This window comes from Panthera uncia, chromosome D1, assembly GCF_023721935.1.
Source record: "Panthera uncia isolate 11264 chromosome D1, Puncia_PCG_1.0, whole genome shotgun sequence".
In the NCBI taxonomy this organism is placed as follows: domain Eukaryota; kingdom Metazoa; phylum Chordata; class Mammalia; order Carnivora; family Felidae; genus Panthera; species Panthera uncia.
Window position 1 is genome coordinate 89,968,442 of NC_064808.1, and position 20,439 is coordinate 89,988,880.

General features: G+C 47.1%; 1 long non-coding RNA gene across 2 annotated transcripts in view; it reads right to left on the bottom strand.

Annotated features, from left to right (window-relative positions):
- Nucleotides 1-6,603: 6,603 nt before the first annotated feature.
- LOC125939598 (uncharacterized) overlaps nucleotides 6,604-20,439 on the bottom strand; it is a 34,538-nt gene continuing 20,702 nt past the window's right edge. For both annotated transcript variants that reach the window (XR_007463105.1, XR_007463106.1), the window contains exon 3: nucleotides 6,604-7,602. This is a non-coding gene — a long non-coding RNA (uncharacterized LOC125939598). The remainder of the gene's footprint in view (nucleotides 7,603-20,439) is intronic.

Below are 20,439 nucleotides of genomic sequence, written 5' to 3' on the forward strand. Positions count from 1 at the left end.
TGTGTGTGTGTGTGTGTGTGTGTGTGTGTGTGTGTGTGTGTGTGTGTTGAGGGAGAGAGTAGTTACCCCAGGCCAACTTGCTTGGCCTAGGGCCAGCACAGAGGCCAGAGAATGTGGCTGGGAATTTTCAGTGACCGAGCTGGGGGCTGTATAGGAGGCTTCTTGGTGGTCCAAAGCCTGCATGCCAGCTGGTAGTAGATGAAGCTGCTGGCACGTAATTGCCCAGGAGGGCAGTCTGAGGACAAACCTCCCCCCAATCCACACAGATTACTGCCACTGTCTGTCTCCCCAGTACGTTCGCATGTGCACACACCCACCCACACACCCACACATACATATCGCCCAGTCCATTTACATCCCCCTAGAGCCTGCAGCTCCTCTCCTCCATTACTCTCTCTGCCTGGACCTCTTCCCAGAGCACTGGTACACATTGAGCATATGTGTGTGTTTTGGGGAGGGGCAAGGAACTAACATCTGTCCTCCACCCCTACTAGGCTATGCCTGCGAATGGCCCAGCAGGGTCGCAGGCTTCAGAGTGAGGATGCCAGGGGGCAGTGACCCAGCCAGCAGGGGCCAGAGGGCCAAACAGTAGGGGGGATCAGAGAGCAAAGAGCAGACACCCAGCTGGAAAGCAGACAGCAGGAGCCTGCCCCCGGCAGGAGCCTGCCCCCGGCAGGAGCCAGAGTTTGTTGGCTCGATCCCTGTAGCTGCTGAGATAATAAGCCAGGGCCCCCTGCCCAAGGGTACCCTTTCCCCCCAGGGCTCCAGTGGAGGAGCGTGCAGGGAGACACTTTGCAACACACTCCAGCAAGTCTGGAAATCTGGAGGCAACTGGGCAGAAATATCCACACCTCAGTCCAAACGGAACAACAATGACTGAGGGAGAAAGAGCTTTCTCAGTTCCTTTTATAAAACTTGGTATGGAGCAAGCACTCCGTAAATAGTGGTTTAGTGATTACATCTGATTAACGCCTAGTCCTCACAACTGCGCCCTCAGAGCCCACTAGCCTTCTCTGCCTGGCTGCCTCCACCCTACTCCCCTTCTTATATTATTTCTGAGGCCTGCTGTTATGAAGTACCACAAACTAGTGGCCTCACACAGCAGAAATTTATTCTCTCACAGTTCTGGAGGCTAGAAGTCTGAAGCCAGTGGGTCAGCAGGGCTATGCCCTGTCTGAAGGCTTTAGGGGGAATCCTTCCTTGCCTCTTCCAGCCTCTGGTGGGTGCTGGCAGTCCTTGGCTTTTACAGCATCACTCCAATCCCCGCTTCCATTTTCATATGGCATTCTTCTGTGTGTGTGTGTGTGTGTGTGTTATAAGGACAGCAGTCATTGGATTAGAGCCCACATCAGTACAGCATGACCTCCTCTTAATTATCTCTTCAAAGATCCTAATTCCAAATAAGCTCACATTCTGAAGTTCTGGGTGGATATCAATTTGGGAGGATATTATTCAACACAATGTGCCTTCTTTTCCTGTTTTTCTTTCTCCCTTTCCCCCTCTACTGTTCCTGATGCTCTCCTAGGGGCCCTATTTTGCTAGTTTTAAAAATAGTTTTGTTATTATAGGTATGATACATACGTGCACATGCAAAAATACCCAAGCAGAATAAGAGAGTATCAGATGGATGGTCAAAGTCCCCACCACTCTTAAGTCGTTCTTCATCCTATAGACCCATTTGCCTGGGGTAGCTATTGAAGGTTTCTTGTGTATCTTTCCAGACTTCTAAAAAGCATATCTCTATCTTTTTTAAAGCACAATTATCATCATACTATTTGTACTGTTTCACAGCTTGCTATTTTAAACTTATCAATATTTTTAGGGCATTGTTTCATGTCACTATATGCGTCTCCATCTTTTTTACTTCAATGACTGCCTAATATTCCATCGTGTGATTTATCATTCAATTGTAATCAGTCCCCTATTTATGGAAATTTGGATGGTTTCTTCTTTTTATAAATAAGCAAATCGACAAATAAACATACATGTATCTTTTCACGCATGCATATCTGTAGGGTAAATTCTCAGAAGTGAAGTTGTGGGGGCAAATAATAGCTAATGTTTATCGAGTGATTCTATTCCTTCAACCACCCAGCAGATGTTCACCAGGCACCTACTATGCGCCAGATGTTTGGATGTGAGGGCTACCAGTGTGAGAAAGATAAGACAAGAAATCTGGCCTGAGCATTCTGAAAGCATATTCTTGTGCAATTTTCGCAGGAAATTTATGAGGTAGGTACTGTTCTCTCAAATTTTCAGATTAGGAAACTGGGCCTAAGAAAGGATAGTATGTAATTTTACTTAAGTAAACTGCCCAAAGTCACTCAGGAAAGCTTTTGAGCAGAGGAGTAACGTAATCTGGCTTATTTTAAACAGGATTTCTCTGGCTACTATGGTAGGAATACACTGAAGATGGGCAAAGGTAGAGAAGGGAAAACAAAACAGAATGCTTTTGCAATAACACAGTCAAGTGATGATGGTGATTAGGACCAGTCGTGATGAACAATAGCCAGATTCTGGATGTATTTTGAAATTAGAGCTGGCAAGATTTTACTGAGGTTGGGGAAACTCAGATTCAATGCATAATCTCAGGAAATTTCTCAGGAAATCTCAGGAAACCTAATTTCCTGTTAAGTTTGAGATGCATGTTCAAAATCTTGGTGGTGTCATCACATGGGCAGTTGGATGGATGACCTAGTCTGGAAGTTCAGAGGAACAGTCTAGGCTAGGGATATGAATTTGAGAGTCCTCATCATACAAATAGTATATGAAGCCACAGAACAAGATGAGATCATTAGAGGAGGTAGAAAAAACATGGACAAGTCCAAGGACTGGGCCTTTGGGTACTCTAACATTTAGAATTTAGGGAGTTGAGGATGAAGTGAAAAGAAAACTAAAAAGGGACCAGAGACCTAAGAAGGAATCTGGGAGAATGTGATGTCCTGGAACGCAAGTTAAGAAAGGGGAACCCAGGGGCGCCTGGGTGGCTCAGTTGGTTAAGCGTCCGACTTCGGCTCAGGTCATGATCTCACAGTCCGTGAGTTCAAGCCCCACGTCGGGCTCTGTGGTGACAGCTCGGAGCCTGCAGCCTGCTTTGGATTCTGTGTCTCCCTTTCTCTGCCCCTCCCCTGCTCATGCTCTGTCTCTCTCTGCCTTAAAAATAAGTAAAAACATTTAAAAATTTTTTTAAAAAAAGAAAGGGGAACCCAGGGGACAGAGGAGGGATCAACACTAAGTGGGGTAAGATCAATTAGGATGGAGACAAAGATGAACCACTGGATTTAGTAACGTGGAGGCCACTGTTGGCCATGTGAAAAGCAGTTTTGGTGGGTTGGTGGAGACAAAATCTAATTGGAGTGGATTCAAGAGTAAATGCAAGGAAAGAAATTAGTTTTGCTGAAATGAGAAGATTCATATGGAGATGGCTGGAAAAAAGTGGGATAAGAAATATCTTTACAAAGATATAAATTTGACTGAAATTACCTAATAGGGAAAGGAAATCCATGATGTAAAGAGGGAGAGCTCCTGGAGCAATGTCCTCAAATAGGAGAGAGGATGAAGTCTAGTCCATAAGTAAACAGGTTCAAGTAGTTAGTAACATCGTTCATCCACAGTAACAGACAAAGGGTAGGGTGTGTGGACACATACAAATAGGTGGTAAGGTGTGGTTGGAGCCAGTGGGAGCTCTCTTCTGATGGTTTCTCAATTGCCCATGAAATGGGAAGCAAAGTTATCAGCTAAGAATGAAGATAGGGAAAGAGGTGTGGACAGTTTGAGAAGAGATGAGAGTGTATGAGAGTTGTGTGGGAAAGCAGAAGACTTAACGACTGAGGAAATACAATATAACTGCTAGACAGCAGTAGAGGACTGCTTGAGGTTAGTAATCATGAATTAAAAGTGAGACAACTGTGCATGATTTTGTATTTTTTTTCCAGGTCCATTCAGGTGCTTGGGTGCAGGTACAGAAGAGGTAGAGAGTTGGATTTGACCAAATTTGTGCATTAGCCAAACAAGCTTATAGAAGTGAGAGTCATGGGGGAAGTTGAGAATGTATGCAAGAAACCAATCATGATGATTGATGATGGGAATTTATGCTGAGGAAAAAGGAAAATAGAGGGGTGCCTGGGTAGCTCAGTCAGTTGAGGGTCTGACTCTTGATATCAGCTCAGGTCATGGTCCCAGGGTCATGGGATCAAGTCCTGAATCAAGGCCCCATGCTGAGTTTGGAGCCTGCTTAAGATTCTCTCTCTCTCTCTTCTCTCTCTCTCTCTCTCTCCTCCTGCCCTTCTTCCCTGCTTGCACGTGTGTGCACACTCCCTCCCTAAAATAAAATTTTAAAAAAGTGAAGTAGAGCCATGAGTTGATAAACCAAAAAAGTGATAGTGAAAAGGAGTTGAAATCAATGGGAAAAATTGATCAAAGGATTATGTTGATGGGGTCTAAGGTTTGTGGGAATTGGAATATCAGAAGAAGTGAACAGGAAAAAATAGGAGATGCTGATTAAAAATGAGAATGCTTGAAATTAAGATTATGGCTAATTAAGATTATTCGTTTATTGGTTATGACAAGGTCCACCAGGGTATGACCACAGGAATTAATGGCTAGGGTAGAGCAGACAACAAGATTGTGGTAGGAGAGATCAAGAGACTGAGCTGCAAAGGTACTGGATGGATCATCTAAGTGGCTATTAAAACCATCAAGAATTAGAGCAAGGGAAGAGCTAATGAGGGACAGTAAACTGGGAGCTAAACCCCACAAGCAACAAGGTGGTATGCCCAGGAGGAGGTAGTGGGTGGTCCTGAGATGGTGGGTGAGTCTTATGACATTAGAGTCAAACTTGGAGAGTTTTTTAGGGAGGAGGGTGGGTGAATGGTTCAGATTCGACAATGAAGAGCAAGGAGTATGTTTATCCCCCTCTAGGACCAGTGGTACAGGTCTGCGGAGGAAAAAAGCCACCTCATTTTTATGTCCTTTAGTAACTTGAAAAGTTTTCATCATGTAGATCTTGAACACTCCTTGTTTGTTTATTCCAATGTTTATTATTGTTGTGTTTCAATTGTATACAGGATCTTTCTTTTAAATATATATTTTTTTAACATTTGCTTAATTTTGAGGGAGAAAGACAGAGTGTGAGTGGGGCAGGGGCGGAGAGAGAGGGAGACACAGAACCCAAAGCAGGCTCCAGGTTCTGAGCTGTCAGCATAGAGCCCGAGTCAGGATTTGAACCCACAAGCCACACAAGCCACATGAGCCGTGAGATCATGACCTGAGCCAAAGTCCGCTCAACTGACTGAGCCACCCAGGCGCCCCAATTCAGGATCTTTCTTTTGAACTCTTTCTAACTTCTTCATATCCCCCTTAAACTCTGAACCCCAGAATGCTTGGGTGGCTCAGTCCATTAAGCATCTGACTCAATTTCAGCTCAGGTCATGATTTCACGGTTTGTCAGTTCAAGCCCCATGTCAGGGATTCCACACTGACAGTGAAGAGCCTGCTTGGGATTCATTCTCTCTCTCTCTCTCTCTCTCTCTCTCTCTCTCTCTGTCTCAAAATTAATAAACTTTAAAAAAAACCTCTGAAACCCAAGGTGAGCATGCCACTGCCGTGAGTTTTTGAGAGGCATTTCATCAGTTCTGTACCTCCTGCCCATCTCCAGTGCCATGGCCTCACTATCTTTCGTTCTGACAATTGCAAACGAACTCCCTGCATCTACTCTCCCAGTGAGAGTCCATTCTCCACACTGCTGCTTAGGGGAGTTGTCCTATGGTTGTTCAACCCCCATTTAGTAAGCACCTACCAAGTACCGAGCTACATACTTAGCTCTAATGTTCAAAACTGATCATGTCGCTCACTCGAGAATTATAATGGCTCCTCAGTTCCTATGGGGTAGATCCCATATACGTGGCACACCATTATGGCCATAGTCTGGATGCTATCTGTCTTTCCTCCTCCCTCCTGGCCATCTATATCCCACCACCAAGCTACCTTATTTCTGTAAAGGGTGGTGTTTCCCATCACCTCTTCCTGAAATGCCCTTTCCTCTCCATCTCCACCTGCTGGATTCCTTTTCTCCTGGCAATCCAGCTTTAGTCACCTGGTTAATGGAGCCTTCCCTGACTCTCCCACATAGACTACAGTGTTTCCCCAGACCACTTGGTTTATTCCCCTACTGTATAACTTAACATACGATGTTTTAATTATTTGCTTACATGTCTATCTTCCCCCATAAGCTCCAAGTTCTCCTTAAAGAATAGGGACTATATCTTATCTTTGCACCGCTGGTGCCTAACTTAATGGGTAGCATATAGTCAGTGTTCATTTAATGTTAAGGAAAACATGAATTACAATAACATTTATTTTTTTTTAATGTTTATTTAGTTTTGAGAGAGGGAGACAGAGCACGAGCAGGGAAGGGACAGAGAGAGATGGGGACACAGAATTTGAAGCAGGCTCCAGGCTCTGAGCTGTCAGCACAGAGCCCGACACAAGGCTTGAACCCATGAGCTATGGGATCATGACCCGAGCCGAAGTCTGACACTAATCGACTGAGCCACCCAGGCGCCCCACAATGGATAACATTGATTGCAAGCTTACTCTCACCAGGGCTGTTCTAAGTGCTTTATTCATGTAATTCTCCTAAAACTCTATGAACGGGTACTGTTATTACACTCGTTTTACATATGGAGAGATTGAGGCACAGAGTGATTAAGTTGCCCAAAGTTACTTGGCTTAACTCAGGCTAAAGCTACAGCTGTGTGCTTAGTATATCACAACTCTGCAAAAGACCTGCATCTGAGGATATCAGAAGGAAGACACCCCCACTTCCTCGTCCAACATTCTATGCTTATGTGTAATTCTAGTAACAGAATAACTTCACACTCGTGTTGTTGAGTATAATCAACTAAGACATTCATATCTTTTCCTTCCATTCTGTTTTTTGTTCCTAAATGCCCTAGTCCCTGGTACCTACCATTATAATCCTGCTGCTTTTTGTATTTGCTCATTTCTGTAATTCTGACACTTTTACAGCTTCAGGGAACCCAGAAATGGACTCTGTTTCTCTCTCTCTCTCTCTCTCTCTCTCTCTCTCTCTCTCTCTCTCCATGAGTATCAAATTCACAAAGGAAGAGACTAATTAAGATCTTCAATTCCTCCACATCCAACAGAGGATATCCCATTTTTCAATTAAAGATGACTGTTTCCTTGTCTCTAAGGATTTACATTCAGAAGGAAATGCTTTTGCATTAAATATATGTGAACGGTTTTCCACTTTACACTACTAAGTCTTTATTCCCTGTGTTACTTTGGTTGCTTGTGTGTGTATTCATAGATTTGTTTATATTTACCTTGAATACCATAACTATCTCCTGTATTTGCAGAGAGCCCTCTATCCTGGAGTCCCTCCATCCACTGTTCTACATGGATCTTTGGTTTTCTATACCATAAGGGGCTTCTTTTTATGACATATCCTGGAGCTCAGTTCCTTGGAATGAAGATGACGACGAGATCTCTGTGGGTCCCACAAAGAAGCACAGTCTGACCAAGGAAAGTCCAGCTTCACTGTGACCTCATTCCCCATCTCCACGATGAGTAGAGAATCACCTAGATTTTAAGAGCAGCAGAGAAGTCACTATTCTGACCAGTAATGGGAACCTTCCTTCCTCCCTCCCTCCCTCCCTCCCTCCCTTCCTTCCTTCCTTCCTTCCTTCCTTCCTTTCCTTTCATGTGCCCTTCTTCTTTTCCCATGGCTTCTCTGCCATGTCCTCTCCCCTTCCATTTTCTCTACTCCCATCTTGCTGCCTGTTTATTTTTAAAGCCTTACCTCCTAGGTCCTGATTGCATAGCTCATAAATATTCAACATTTCCTAGAAGCAACCTCTGAATGATATTTCACCGCTCAGTGTTGTTCCTTCATCTAATCAGAAATGGGGCTAGACTTTTCTCAGGGTCACCTGCCTCCACCCCTGAGCCCTGCACTTATCAGTATGGGTGCCTTACTTTCCTCTCCATGATCTTAATCATAAAGGGATTGCCCACTGAGACTTTGGAGCTCCTCACTGGCTCCAGCCTTGATAGGCCCTGAGACCCCTATCTCTCAATGTGAGAATTCTCAAATATTCTACGATGAGAAGGTTTACCTATTCTAGGGTAATAACCCTGGCATAAGAAGAGGAGAAGGAAATATAGGAACAGATCTGGAGTTATGATCGGAGTAGAAAAATTACAAGCATTCTGCTTGACCCACAGAAGACATTTAGCAAATATTTTCATCGTGCTGAATGATTTCCTATATGCATATAAAAATGGAAAGAGGGGTGCCTGGGTGGCTCAATCAGTTGAGCATCCTGACTTCGGTTCAGGTCATGGACTCGTGGTTCATGGGTTTGGACCCCGTGTCAGACTCTGTGCTGACGGCTTTGGAGCCTGCAGCCTGCTTCGGATTCTGTGTCTCCCTCTCTCTGCCCCTCCCCCACTTGTGCTTGTTCTCTCTCTCTCTCTCTCTCCCCCCCCAAAATAAATAAATAAACATTTTTAAAAATAGAAAGAAAAATAAACTGAAATATAAGCAATATTTGGTTAGGTGTGAGGGAATATCTACAATGTTTCCATCTTTTCTCCATTTAACAATATTTTGTTAATTAATAGTGGACAATATAAAAGTATAATTTTTAAAAAACAATTAATGTTTATTTATTTTTGAAGGAAAGAGAGACAGAGCGCAAGCAGGGGAGGGGCAGAGAGAAGGAGACACAGAATCTGAAGTAGGCTCCAGGCTCTGAGTTGTCAGCACAGAGTCCTATGTGGGGCTCAAACCCACAAGCCATGAGATTGTGACCTGAGCCAAAGTCAGACGCCTACTGACTGAGCTACCCAGGTGCCCCTAAAATTATCATTTTTAAAGTGTTAAGTAGAGGAAGGAAGACAGGGAGGTTATGGGTCCAGGACTCTCCTCAGGACATAAAGCCCCTGCTTCAGTGGGCATGAATGTAGGAGCAGCCCAACCCAGGCAGCAGCCAATCTCAACTTTCCTTCACTGGTTTGGAAAAAGGCCCAGCAAAGCCAACACTCTCTTCATGGGGGAAAGGAGCGAACAGAGATGAGGGAATAGGACATAAATGCAAGGAATCCAAGAGTGGTAGGTCCCTTTGCAAATATCCTCCCCAAACGTCCCTCTATGACATTTCAAACAGACCTTATCCAGCCTTGGCTTGAATCCTTCCAGAGACAGGGAGCTTAAAGGCTGGCAGGGAAGCCTAGTCCATGATGAGGCATCTCCAACAAAGAGAACAGCTCTTTTCTGTGGATATCTGCTACAGACCTAGCTTTGTCTCTAGCTGAAGTATTGGTCAGGAAGTGGTTCGGAAGAGAAATGGGATCAAGGAACAGAGATGGAATCCAAGAATCAAAGGAAAAGAAATCTCTTGTTATGATTTCAATAACAGTTGAGACACTGGAGACTGAGAGCCAAGTTCCCCTTTTTAACATTGCCATGAGCCATCTCTGCCCAAAACCCACAAGAAGACCTAGATTGGCAGAGGTTGGGGATAGTGTGAACAGCAATGACTTGGGCCAGTGTCCAAAGAAGCAGCTTCATGGCCCCCTTTTGGGCCCTATTTTGGCACCGCTTAGGTTGGAGAGGGGAGTGAGGAAATATTCTATGGGACTATTTCAAAAGGCTAGGGCTGCTGTCAGAGGAAGCTGTAAAAGTGTGTGTGTGAGGGGGGAGGGTCGGTGTGGGGACAGGGCCCATGTGTTTTGGGCTCTATTAACTAACTCCCTCCCATCCATCACAGCCTCCCCCCGGGGCCGCTGCAGCCCTGGCAGCTGGGTCACCCCGGGGAGGCTGGGCTGGGGGTCCCTAAAGGGAGCCAGGCTTCAGGCAGAGGAGCAGAGACACATGTGTGCCTGGCTGGGTTGGGGCTGGCGCCTCATTGAGAAGGGGGCTCTCCAAGCTGGGCTTCATTAGGGCAGTGGCACTAATAGGGGAGGGGGTGCAGGGGGCTGGGCTGACAGCCAATTACTTGCTCGTCTGCATTATGGATTAACCCATCTGGGCCTGGGAGATTGGCTCTGAAAGGGGCACAAAAGGGGGGGCGTGACCACAATCACACACTGAATTATCCTGTCTGAGCGCAATTGTCCACCAACAAACGGGGCCTCAGGATGGGTGACCCCCTTGGGTTCTCTCCTTCCCCCACCCCTCACCCCACAAGAAGAGCCAGAGATAAACTGCTGCCTGGTTAAAAGGCAGGGTCTGGGACAAGGACAACAAGGATGCCGTCCAGAGAGGCAGGGGATTTAGGGGAGGAGGCTGGGTTTGGGATGAAGTCAGAGAAGCCAGGAACCAAGCAAAAGTTCTCCCAACAGACTTTTGTACTTCACTCCTCTACCTCAGAGGGAAAGCGTGACCTAAGAAGTTCCCCCATCTGAAATATGGAACAGAACCAGAGAGTAGAGGGTCTCAGCAGAGTCTAGGGAAAAGAATGAAAGGAAGGGCCCTCAGAGTCAGGTGTCTCACATCTCACCCATCACCTCTTCTAAGGCTAATTGATTCCAGACATGAATAAGGGGTCCTCAGATGGGGTCTTGGAGGACCCCTGCCCTGCTCTGGCATCTCTGATGCTCTCCCAGTGGGAGTGCCCGCACCCTCCCCCCACACCTCCTCCTCCAGGAGTAAGCCCAGGAGCAGGGTGAAGGAGAGAAGAATGGGAGGGGGCGGCAGGCAGGGGGGCTCTCTCTGGCTAATCCCCTCATTACCATCTCATAATCAGAATCACGCTTTCAATGTAAATGGGGATGTTAAATATTGGTTTCTCTAGGCACAAGCTCCTTTGGAGAAAATTACTGATGCTCCCCTTTTGCCAGTGCTGGCCAGCTCCCACAGTGAGGGGGGTGGTGTGGAACATTAGCGAGGGCTGGGGGCTTCAGTGTCCAGTTGGTGGGGAAGGTGGAGGTGTCTGACAAGACAGGGCAGACAGATTTGGTTTTCGTTGGCCTGGGCAGCCTCCATTTCCGTGATTCTGCAAAAGAAACTCATCCAGAGGAAACTGGCTCATTTCAAGCTCACCAAGACTTTGTTGGAGCTGGTTGGCTTCTGGTCTCACACCACTCTTGACTGGAAGAAATCAATATGGAGTTGCAGATCCCAAAGTCAGATTACTGGGGTAAGGGAGGTATGTTCATCAGGGAGCTCAGGCGCTGTTGCCCATTGCTAGACCCGCCTGGCACACCCCAGGGGGAAGTGACCTGGACTCTCCTTCCAGCCATTTCCAGATACAGAGCACATCAAGTTACAAAAGCTTTTAAATGGAAAGCTTCGCGCCTGTCCTTTTACATCAGTCCCATGAAATAGGTATATGGCCGTTATCATTCCCAACTGGCAGGCTCGGCGTCCTCAAGCAACTCACTCAGGTTCACACGGATGGTCCATGGCAAAGTCATACTGTAACATGGTTCTTCTGAGTCCAGCCTCATTGTACCACACTCCAGCCTTTAAAACTGAGGCTACTGGCTACTGCTCGTATGCCACTTGTGGGGGCACAGAGGACACTTGGGGTGTCTGTAGTCTGACCATAGAAGTATGTGCCCGGAGGGGTAGGTACAGGGGGCTCATGCAGAGACCATTTTCTGTTCTTCTCTATCAGCATGGTTAGGACACAAGGCCACAGACTGATGGAGAGGCCATCACACTGCCTGTCCTCTCTGTTCAGGATCTCCATCCCTCATTGCCTCCTCTCTACCCCAGGTTCAAAACTGGGAATGAAAGAACAACTATTTATTATTTTTAATTATTTTTAATGTTTGTTTATTTTTGAGAGGGGGTGTGTGTGGAGGGGCAGAGAGAGACACACACACACAGAACGGGAAGCAGGCTCCAGGCTCTGAGCTGTCACCACAGAGCCCCATCCAGGGCTCAAACTGGTGAACTGCAAGATCATGACCTGAGCCCAAGTAGAAGGCAACTGAGCCACCCGGGCGCCCCAAGAATGAAAGAAAGTATTGTCCATATTAATAATGGTGGCTTCTTCTCAGGTTTGCTTAGCATTTTACAGTTCACAAAGTCCTTTTCGTGTGATTCTTGTAACCACCTCATGACCTAGCACCGTTGCTTAATGCTTAAGGACACAGGTTCTAGAGTCCCACTGTGGGTTTACTACACAGGCCTTCGTAGCTGGGTCATCCCAAGCAGGTAGCTAGGTGACCTCAGGTAGGTTATGTCCCATTCCCTGCCTCAATGTCCTTATCTATGGAATACAGATGATAACAACAGCCTACTTCCTAGAGTTGCTGGGGACAATAAAAGAGATTACAGGGGCGCCTGGGTGGCTCAGTTGCTTGGGCAACCAAGATTTCGGCTCAGGTCATGATCTCACAGTTCGTGAGTTCGAGTCCCGCATTGGGCTCTGTGCTGACAGCTCAGAGCCTGAAGCCTGCTTCAGATTCTGTGTCTCCCCCTCTCTCTACGCCTCCCCTGCTCACGCTCTGTGTCTCTCTGTCTCTCAGTAATAAATAAACATTAGAAAAAATTTTTAAAAGAGATTACACATCCCACCTGCTTAGGGTCTGGCATATACTAGGTTCTCAATCAGGGTTAGCCAGTTTGAAGGGGGTAATAAGGAGTATGACCCAATTTTACAGATGCAGAGACTGAGGCTCAGATTACCAGGAATTTGTTTAAGGTTACTCAGTTGATAACGACAGAGCTGATTTTTAATTCCAGGTGGGAATGGAATCTGCAGGTGGTCTGGGACTCCTACCCAAACGTTCCTCAAGGTGAAAAGAAAAGGGGCGGTCGATCTTCTGGGGTCCTTTGTTGTGTTGTGGTTGGCAAGGGCAGGTTCTTTTTCCGTTTAGCCAGGTTAGGCACACGCGGAGGAAGGAGAAGCGAGTCCCCCACTGTGGCCAGCGTGCGCCGGCAGCGACCCCTCCTCTCCCGGCCGGAGGCGGTGAATGGAGCCAGGGGCACCATGTGGCTTGCGATAAGCCTCTCCTGAAAAGAGAGGGCGGGAGATGCCTTCGGAGGGCCCCCTCCGGGGCCTCGGAGATGGCTTCCGCTGCTCAGCTCCCTCCGTTTAGCTTTCTCCTCATTAACTCCCCGGCCTCATTAATCAGCCCCGATGAAATGCGCCCCCGGGAACACTGCCGGCCAGCTCCGCCGTTTGGCGCTTTAATTATCCTCCCAGCGGGAGGAGGCGGGGTGGGCGAGGTGCTCGCGCGGAAGGACGGACGCGCGCGCGCGCACACACACACACACACACACACACACACACACACACACCGGTCGGGGCGCGTGCACACACACCGATCCTCCCGCACGTTCGCGTGCACACACCAGCCCGCGGATGGCCAAGCCCAAGCAGGTCCTGGGTCGTGACCCAGCCAGGGCAGCAGACACCGGGCTCGGTTCCCAGGAAGCTCCATCAGCCCCAGGCAGCGCTAGCTTCTACTGGGCATCTGTCGAAGGAGTACTATAGAGTTGTCATTTACATCAAGTCCCCTTCCTACAAGGGAACGGAGAACTTCTGTCCAAAAAAGTCCTCAAACCTTCAACTCTTTAGTCTAATTTCATTTACTCATCAAACCCTCGCTGCCCCGCCTGCTGTGTGCTGTGGTTTCAGGTGCTGGAGACACAGACACAGTGGCTGGTTAGGCTTCAGGGAGTTCCCACACCATCCAGGAGGGAGACAAATGGAAAAAAATCCAATACAACTTGAAAACGCAGCAACAAAAACAAAAACCCACCATGGCAAGGTGATGTTCTTAAAAGAAAGTATAGGATGCTACAGAAGTGCAGAAAAGGACCTGGAAAGAGGCCAGGGCACGCCAAAAAAAAAAAAAAAAAAAAAAGGTTTTCCTGAGAGGATCACAGCTGGAAGTGGGACGAAAACGAAAAGTCTAAGTGGGAGTTAGCTGGTGCCGGAGTAGTGCAAACAGCAAATACAGAGGACAAAATACAGGCAGCACTGTGTGTGCAAAGCCCTGTGGGTAATTTGATCTGGTTGGAGCACAGGGTCCTGACCACGGGACAGCACCCAGGTGATGAGGGGCTTTGTGTGCTATGCAAAGGAAGTTGACTTAGATCTAACCTAAAGGCAACGGAGGAGTTACAGACGGATTTTAAAGCCAGACAGTGACATGATTAGACTAATGTTCTCGAAAAACCTCTTTGCCAGCGAGGAAGAGGATTTGGAGGAGGACAGGAATGGAGGCAGGGAGGCCAATTAACAAGTTAGGTGACTGACGTGGTGTGGGAGGAGAAAGAAGAGGGGGGGTTTCAAATATTCCCAAGTTTCCTCTGTAAAGGGTGGTTGTGGGAATTGGGAGGAAGATTATGTTGAGATATTCCAAGGTGTCTGACTCAACTCAAATTAGAGGGAAGGCTGACTCCAGCTACTTCTGCCCTCGTGGGAGGCAACCAGGAGATTTATCTTCCAGGCCTAGGTAAGTAAATTACCTCATCGGCTTTCTCGTCCATAAGATGAAACACAGATTGGATGGGGTTTACAAACTCACACCTGTAGGGTCCAAGGAAGATAAAAGAAAAGATCTAAGCAGACCAGGGTGAGAATAGGTGCCCACTAAGAGGGCAGTGCCCTTCAACCACAGACTACTCCAGCCATGCTGGAAAGAGGCTCAGGATTGCCAGATGATCTATAGGAAAAGCCAGAGCTCAGTATTTTTTTTAAGATTAAAAAAAAAAATTGTTAAAAGTAATCTCTACACCCAACATGGGGCTTGAACTCACAATCCTAAAATCAAAACTCCCATGCTCTACCGATGAAGCCAGCCAGGTGCTAGAGCTCAGTGTTTTTAATATGGTATCTCCTAATTTAAAAATACCCATGCAATTAAAACATACTTGGTTTGAAACATATCAAATATATTGAAGTCCATGAATTTGTAAAGATATATTTTTAGGTTTATTTATTTATTTTGAGAGAATGCAAACAGAGGAGGGACAGAGAGAGAGGGAGACAGAGAGAATCCCAAGCAGCTCCCTGCTATCGACACACTGAGCCAAAGCTGGTCGTACAGGGCTTGATCTCAGGAACCCCATGAGATCATGACCTGAACCAAAATCCAGAGTTGGAGGCTTAACTGCCTGAGCCACCGAGGTGCCCCCATAATTTTATATACATACATATATAATTACATTTATATTTATATATTTAAATCACTGCTCACCTTTAGATGATGCTAAGTAATCAACTTGTTATTTTGAGAAAGAGTGAAGAGAGAATCAAGCATTTATCCTACCTTTCCTATTCAGAATGTATCTCAGGATAAACAAATCGTCTATGACAGGTTTTCTTTTTGCTTTTTTTTCCCTTAATGCTTATTCATCAATTTTTGAGAGAGAGACAAGAGCATAGCTGGGGAGGAACAGAGAGAGGGAGACACAGAATCTGAAGCAGGCTCCAGGCTCCGAGCTGTCAGCACAGAGCCCGATGCGGGGCTCGAACTCACGAACTGTGAGATCACGACCTGAGCTGAAAGTCAGACACTTAACCAACTGAGCCATCCAGGCACCCTGATGACAGGTTTTCTTTACAGAAGTATTCCAGCTAATAAATGAAGATGGAATCACAGAATTAGAATGTCACAATTTGGCAATCCTTAATGAAATAATGGGTCTGGGTAATAATCATTGCTGGATGCTAATATAACAACACAACAACAAAACAGACAAGCAGCCATTACTCTTGGGACAAACGATATTGCCTATGAAGTATTCGTGCAACAACAACAACAACAACAACAACAACAACAACAACAACAAACCCAGACATTAATTGATTGGGCTTCTATATCTGGCAACCAATTTACAGAAAATATAGGGGCAGAAGAACATGTTAAATGACACCATAGGGATACATTCTCACAAAATCCAGACTATGGGAAATTCTACAGAACAAATGACTCAGTTTTTCAACAAATAAATTGCAAGGGAAAAAGAGAGATTACGTGGAGAACATCAGGTTCAAAGAGTCATTGCACAGTACAGACTCATTTGGATTCTAATTTGAACGACAATACCAATGAAGAAAAATAATTGAGACAAGTGGGGAAGTTTGAACGTTGGTTATAGAGGATATATTTTAGGTTGATAATGGTGTTGTCATTACATTATGTAATGAGTCCTTACTTTTTAGAACTACATTGAAATATTTACAGAAGAAATATGATTTCCAAGATTTGCTTTCAAATCACGAGGGGAGTGTGGGGGTATAGATGATGGAGGTTGCCTTTCAATGGATAAGTGCTGAGGCTTGGTGATGGATATACAGGGCTATTCTATTATTCTATTATTCTATTATTCTCTCTAATTTGGGGTATTTTTATTATCCATAATATGCTTATCCATAGTAGAATGTTTTAAAAATACTTTATGGGCCAAAATGTGTCTGTTGCCTCAGTTTGGCTCATGGGCACCAGGTTGTGGTTCCACTCAACTCTAAATTGCCTGTGAACCAAACCATCAGTGGTGAGAACCTTTATTACTAGACCTCATCATCCCAACCTCTTCCTGGTCCCTTTTCAGCTTCTTTCTCAGAGGTGCCCATCTCCCAGGGAACAGGAAATGGTGTGGCAGAGAGGAGCATCAACAAAGCCATGAACACTAGGAAGAGTTCCCTGGGACAGAAGACACAGGGATTAGGGAGACTTGGAACTGCAAGTTCAGAGCTGTCACAACCTAGCACCCTTCCTTAAAATCCCTGCCTGCGCCCTTCCCATATCCCACTCTTTCTCAACCTTAAAGGTACACACAGCATCCGGCTGGACCTCCCACCGTTTACCTCTGCGTTCCAGAACCCAGACAAAGGCATCCACTGCCCAGAAAACAAATAAAATAATAAAAGACAGGAATCTCCCCCGAGGCAGTTCAGGTTAGAGAAGAGCGTTGTCAGTATGGGGAAACAGAGCATTTGGGGTGCGGGCGGGGAGCGAGTGAAAGTCCCCTTATCCGCTGGCTCCTGTGGGGGACTGTGTTGGACCCGGGCTTAGTGCTTTTTCTGTGCAGCCTCTTCTGGCTGCATCCCCTCCTCCCTCCACCCCTACTTCTCCCTCCGCAGTGGACGACCCTTCCCCCGGCACGTGTCTGCGCTGCTAGCTGCTCATTTAGAGCCGAAGAGGCGGGCTGGGAGAATGAATTACGCGATCTGAAGGCTGGGGGTAGCGGCGGGGCCCGGGACGCCAGGCGGGCGCGGAGGGGAGACGGACAATAGGCAATCAGCAGACCCCGGGGCTGGGGAGCGGCGGAGGCGGGGGCGGGGGGGGGGGGGGAACGCCCACAGGGAGCGCGCTCCCAGGGCGCGTCCCGGCCCTCCCCAGCCTGCAGGCCTCTATTGTTCCTCGGCTCCTCCTCTCCCGCCCGGCCCTGGGAGCCCAGCTTGGCACCGGCCGTAGGGGTTTAGCAAGGGTCGGTTCCGGGCCGCTACCGAACCGGTGTCCTCTGTGCAGGCCTCGTCCCTCCACTGTCGCGCGCTTCGGCCCAGGGGTCTGCGAGCAATGGTCAGGAGGCCGGCCCTCCCTTGCTCCCAACTCTTTCATCATCCGCTCCTCTGCGGGTCCCGGTAATGAGCTCCTGGTCCCGCGCCATTGTGTACACGTTAGGGTGAAGGCGGGTCTCCGCGGTGCGATGGAGGGTGACCGCGCGCGCGGCTGCGACCCCCCCGCTTCACACCTGCTCCCCGCCCCCAGCCCGGGGCCGACGCGGGTGTGTCCTCTCCCTCCCCGCGGGAGGGGTCTCAGCTGGGGCTGCACTTGGTAAAGAGGCCGTGGAGAGGACGGCAGCGGCCGGAGGAGCAGCTATAAATTTGGAGCAGATGCGGCCTGACAGTCACCCAACCCGGGGAGGTGGGGGGCGGGGAGGGCTCTGTGCCCCTCCCAGGCCCCATCTTCGAGTCTGCAGCTGAGTTAGACGCACTCCGGGCCGAGGTTGACCGGGACTTTGGACAGCCGGGGCCTGCCTCCTCGACTCACACCCTCGCTTCTGCTCTTTGTGTGCCCACGTTGGGGGGGGGGGGGGGGGGGGGGGGAGGAGGAATGGAGGTCAGACAGATACCTGAATAAGTTTTATTATTTTTCTGCTTAAAAAAGGTGTTTTGTTTTTTGTGGTTTTGTGTGTGTGTGTGTGTGTTTTTTCAGAAGAGACTGACAAAGTCTGCGCCCCTGGCTCTGAGCTGGCACTTCTGGGCAGCAGCTAGAGGAAAATAGCAGAAGCATGCTAACGTTGTTCTTTCCACTCTTTTTTAAATCAAGTGCCCATTTTGTGCTAGAAATGCCAGGTAGGGAGGCTCAGGCAGACAGGATGAGGCTGGGGAGAGGAGAGTGGAAAAGGATGGGAAAAAAAAAAAAAAGGAATAATGCCTGCCCTGAGTATTCTATATACAGCAATACTGTACATTTAAATAGCATTTCCTTTAGTAAGTAGTATTCTCCCCATTCAAAAGAGGAGGGAGCAGGGTCCAGAGTGCCACCAGAGGTTTGGTGGGTTACTGTTAAATCCAGGCATCCTGAACACTAGTGTGCATGGGGGCGGCGGGGGGGGGGGGCCTTATCACTACACCACACTGCCAGGGAGGTCCAATGGGAAGAAAGTGGAGAGAGTTGGAGCTGAGCGTGGGTACCGGTGGCTTATCTTACCTGCCCTGGATGGCTCCCTCTCTAGAGTAGCATGAATTGAAGGCTGAGTCTGTGTTTCTAGTGTGAAGATCATGGTACCATAGCCAAGCCGACGTAGAGTGAATTTGGGGGTTAGTGTCCACAACACAGAGTTGCCAAAAGCCTCTGCAATGACTCTGTCATCCCTCTTTGCAGGTGTTCCTCTGCTTTCTCGAACACTGTGGGGCTAACTGCACTGGCTTGTAGGATCCATTGCTCTTTCTCTTCCCTTCCACTCTCACAAGTCTTGCTGGTCCATGCCCAATGGGTTACTAGACCAGTGGTTCTCAGACTTTAACTTGCATCGAAATTACTCGGAAATCTTAAAATACTTCCAGTTTCTGATTCAGTCAGTCTGTGGCAGGGTGTGAGAATCTGCATTTTTAAAAGTTTCCCAGGTGATGACTCTGCTGATGCCTGGGACCATACTCTGAGACCAGCCTAGGCAGAAAGGAAAAATAGGGGCTGGTGAATGAGGAAAGGACTGTAGTACTGTATGTGTGGTATTGGAAATGGTTATTGGCAGTTCAGGCTCTCAAGGGTACTGGAGTATCTTCTCTGTGAGGGAAAGGTAGACTAAATCCCCAAGGAATTGTGGGCATAGTTCTGAATTAGCCCAGGGTATGATACTTTCCTGGAGACTTAGCACTCCCCCTAATGGACTCTAATGATTCTGCACTTTCCTCAGCCTTACAAATGGCAGCAAGAATTACCCTAATTTTCCCAACCTAATTTGGTTCATCCACTCATCTCTTTGTCACTAAAGGAAGAGGGGTGTTGTCATATACATTTGTTTGCAAACTGGTTAGCATAGGTTTTTGCTATTCAGCAATGAATCAGTGAATGTGTATGAATTGTTTTTTTCTTCTCTATATGAGAGCCCTAACACTTACAAGTCCCCTCCTTCTCACCTTTGCTTCTCCCAGCTGTTCTAAAACACTTTAAAGGTGATTTAAGATGGTTGAATTCCAGATATTTGCTAGAAAATTCTCTTTGAGGTGTCAGTATCTTTATCACCAGTTAAGAGCCTTTGGCAGGTGGCAAGCAAGCAAGTCTTAAGTCAGAGGCTTAAGGATGGGTTTGCAAAAATTGAATTAAGGGTGAGGCGGCTAGGTGGCTCTGTCAGTTAAGCGTCAGACTTTGGCTCAGGTCATGATCTTATGGTTCATGAGTTCAAGCCCCACACTGGGTTATGCACTGACTATGAGAGCCTGCTTGGGATTCTCTCTTCACTCTCTCAAAATAAATACATTTAGAGAAAGGGAGGGAGGTAAGGAAGGAGGGAGAGAGATAGGATGAAAAAAGCAAGTGGCATTTTATTTCTTACCACCAGGTGGCAGACCATGCCTCATGAATGAGAAGAACCCTACATTTGAAGCCCAGCCTAAGCTCTACTTTTTTCAAATCAGAGCCAGGACAAAAGGGCTGTTCTCTAATTAGAAGACTTGGGAATTGAGGCAGGGAGACCAATTGCTTGTAAATACCTTAGTAACTGCTGCCAAGGTACTTGAGTGATTCCCTGAGCTTCCTCATCAGTGAGAAAGGGAGCAATGGAATGTTCTAGTTTTTCCTACCGGAAAAGAGGTACACCCTCTTTGCAGATTTAAGAAAATGGGTTATTTAACTAAGAAAAATACAAAGAATGTCACTTCAAACCAGAGGTTTCTGATGCCTTAAAGACATATGGCAACTCTAAACCACTTTATAGGCACATCTTTGTTCTGTTGTTCATACTGAACTTTTTTTGAACATAAAATTAAAGCTTTATTCTAA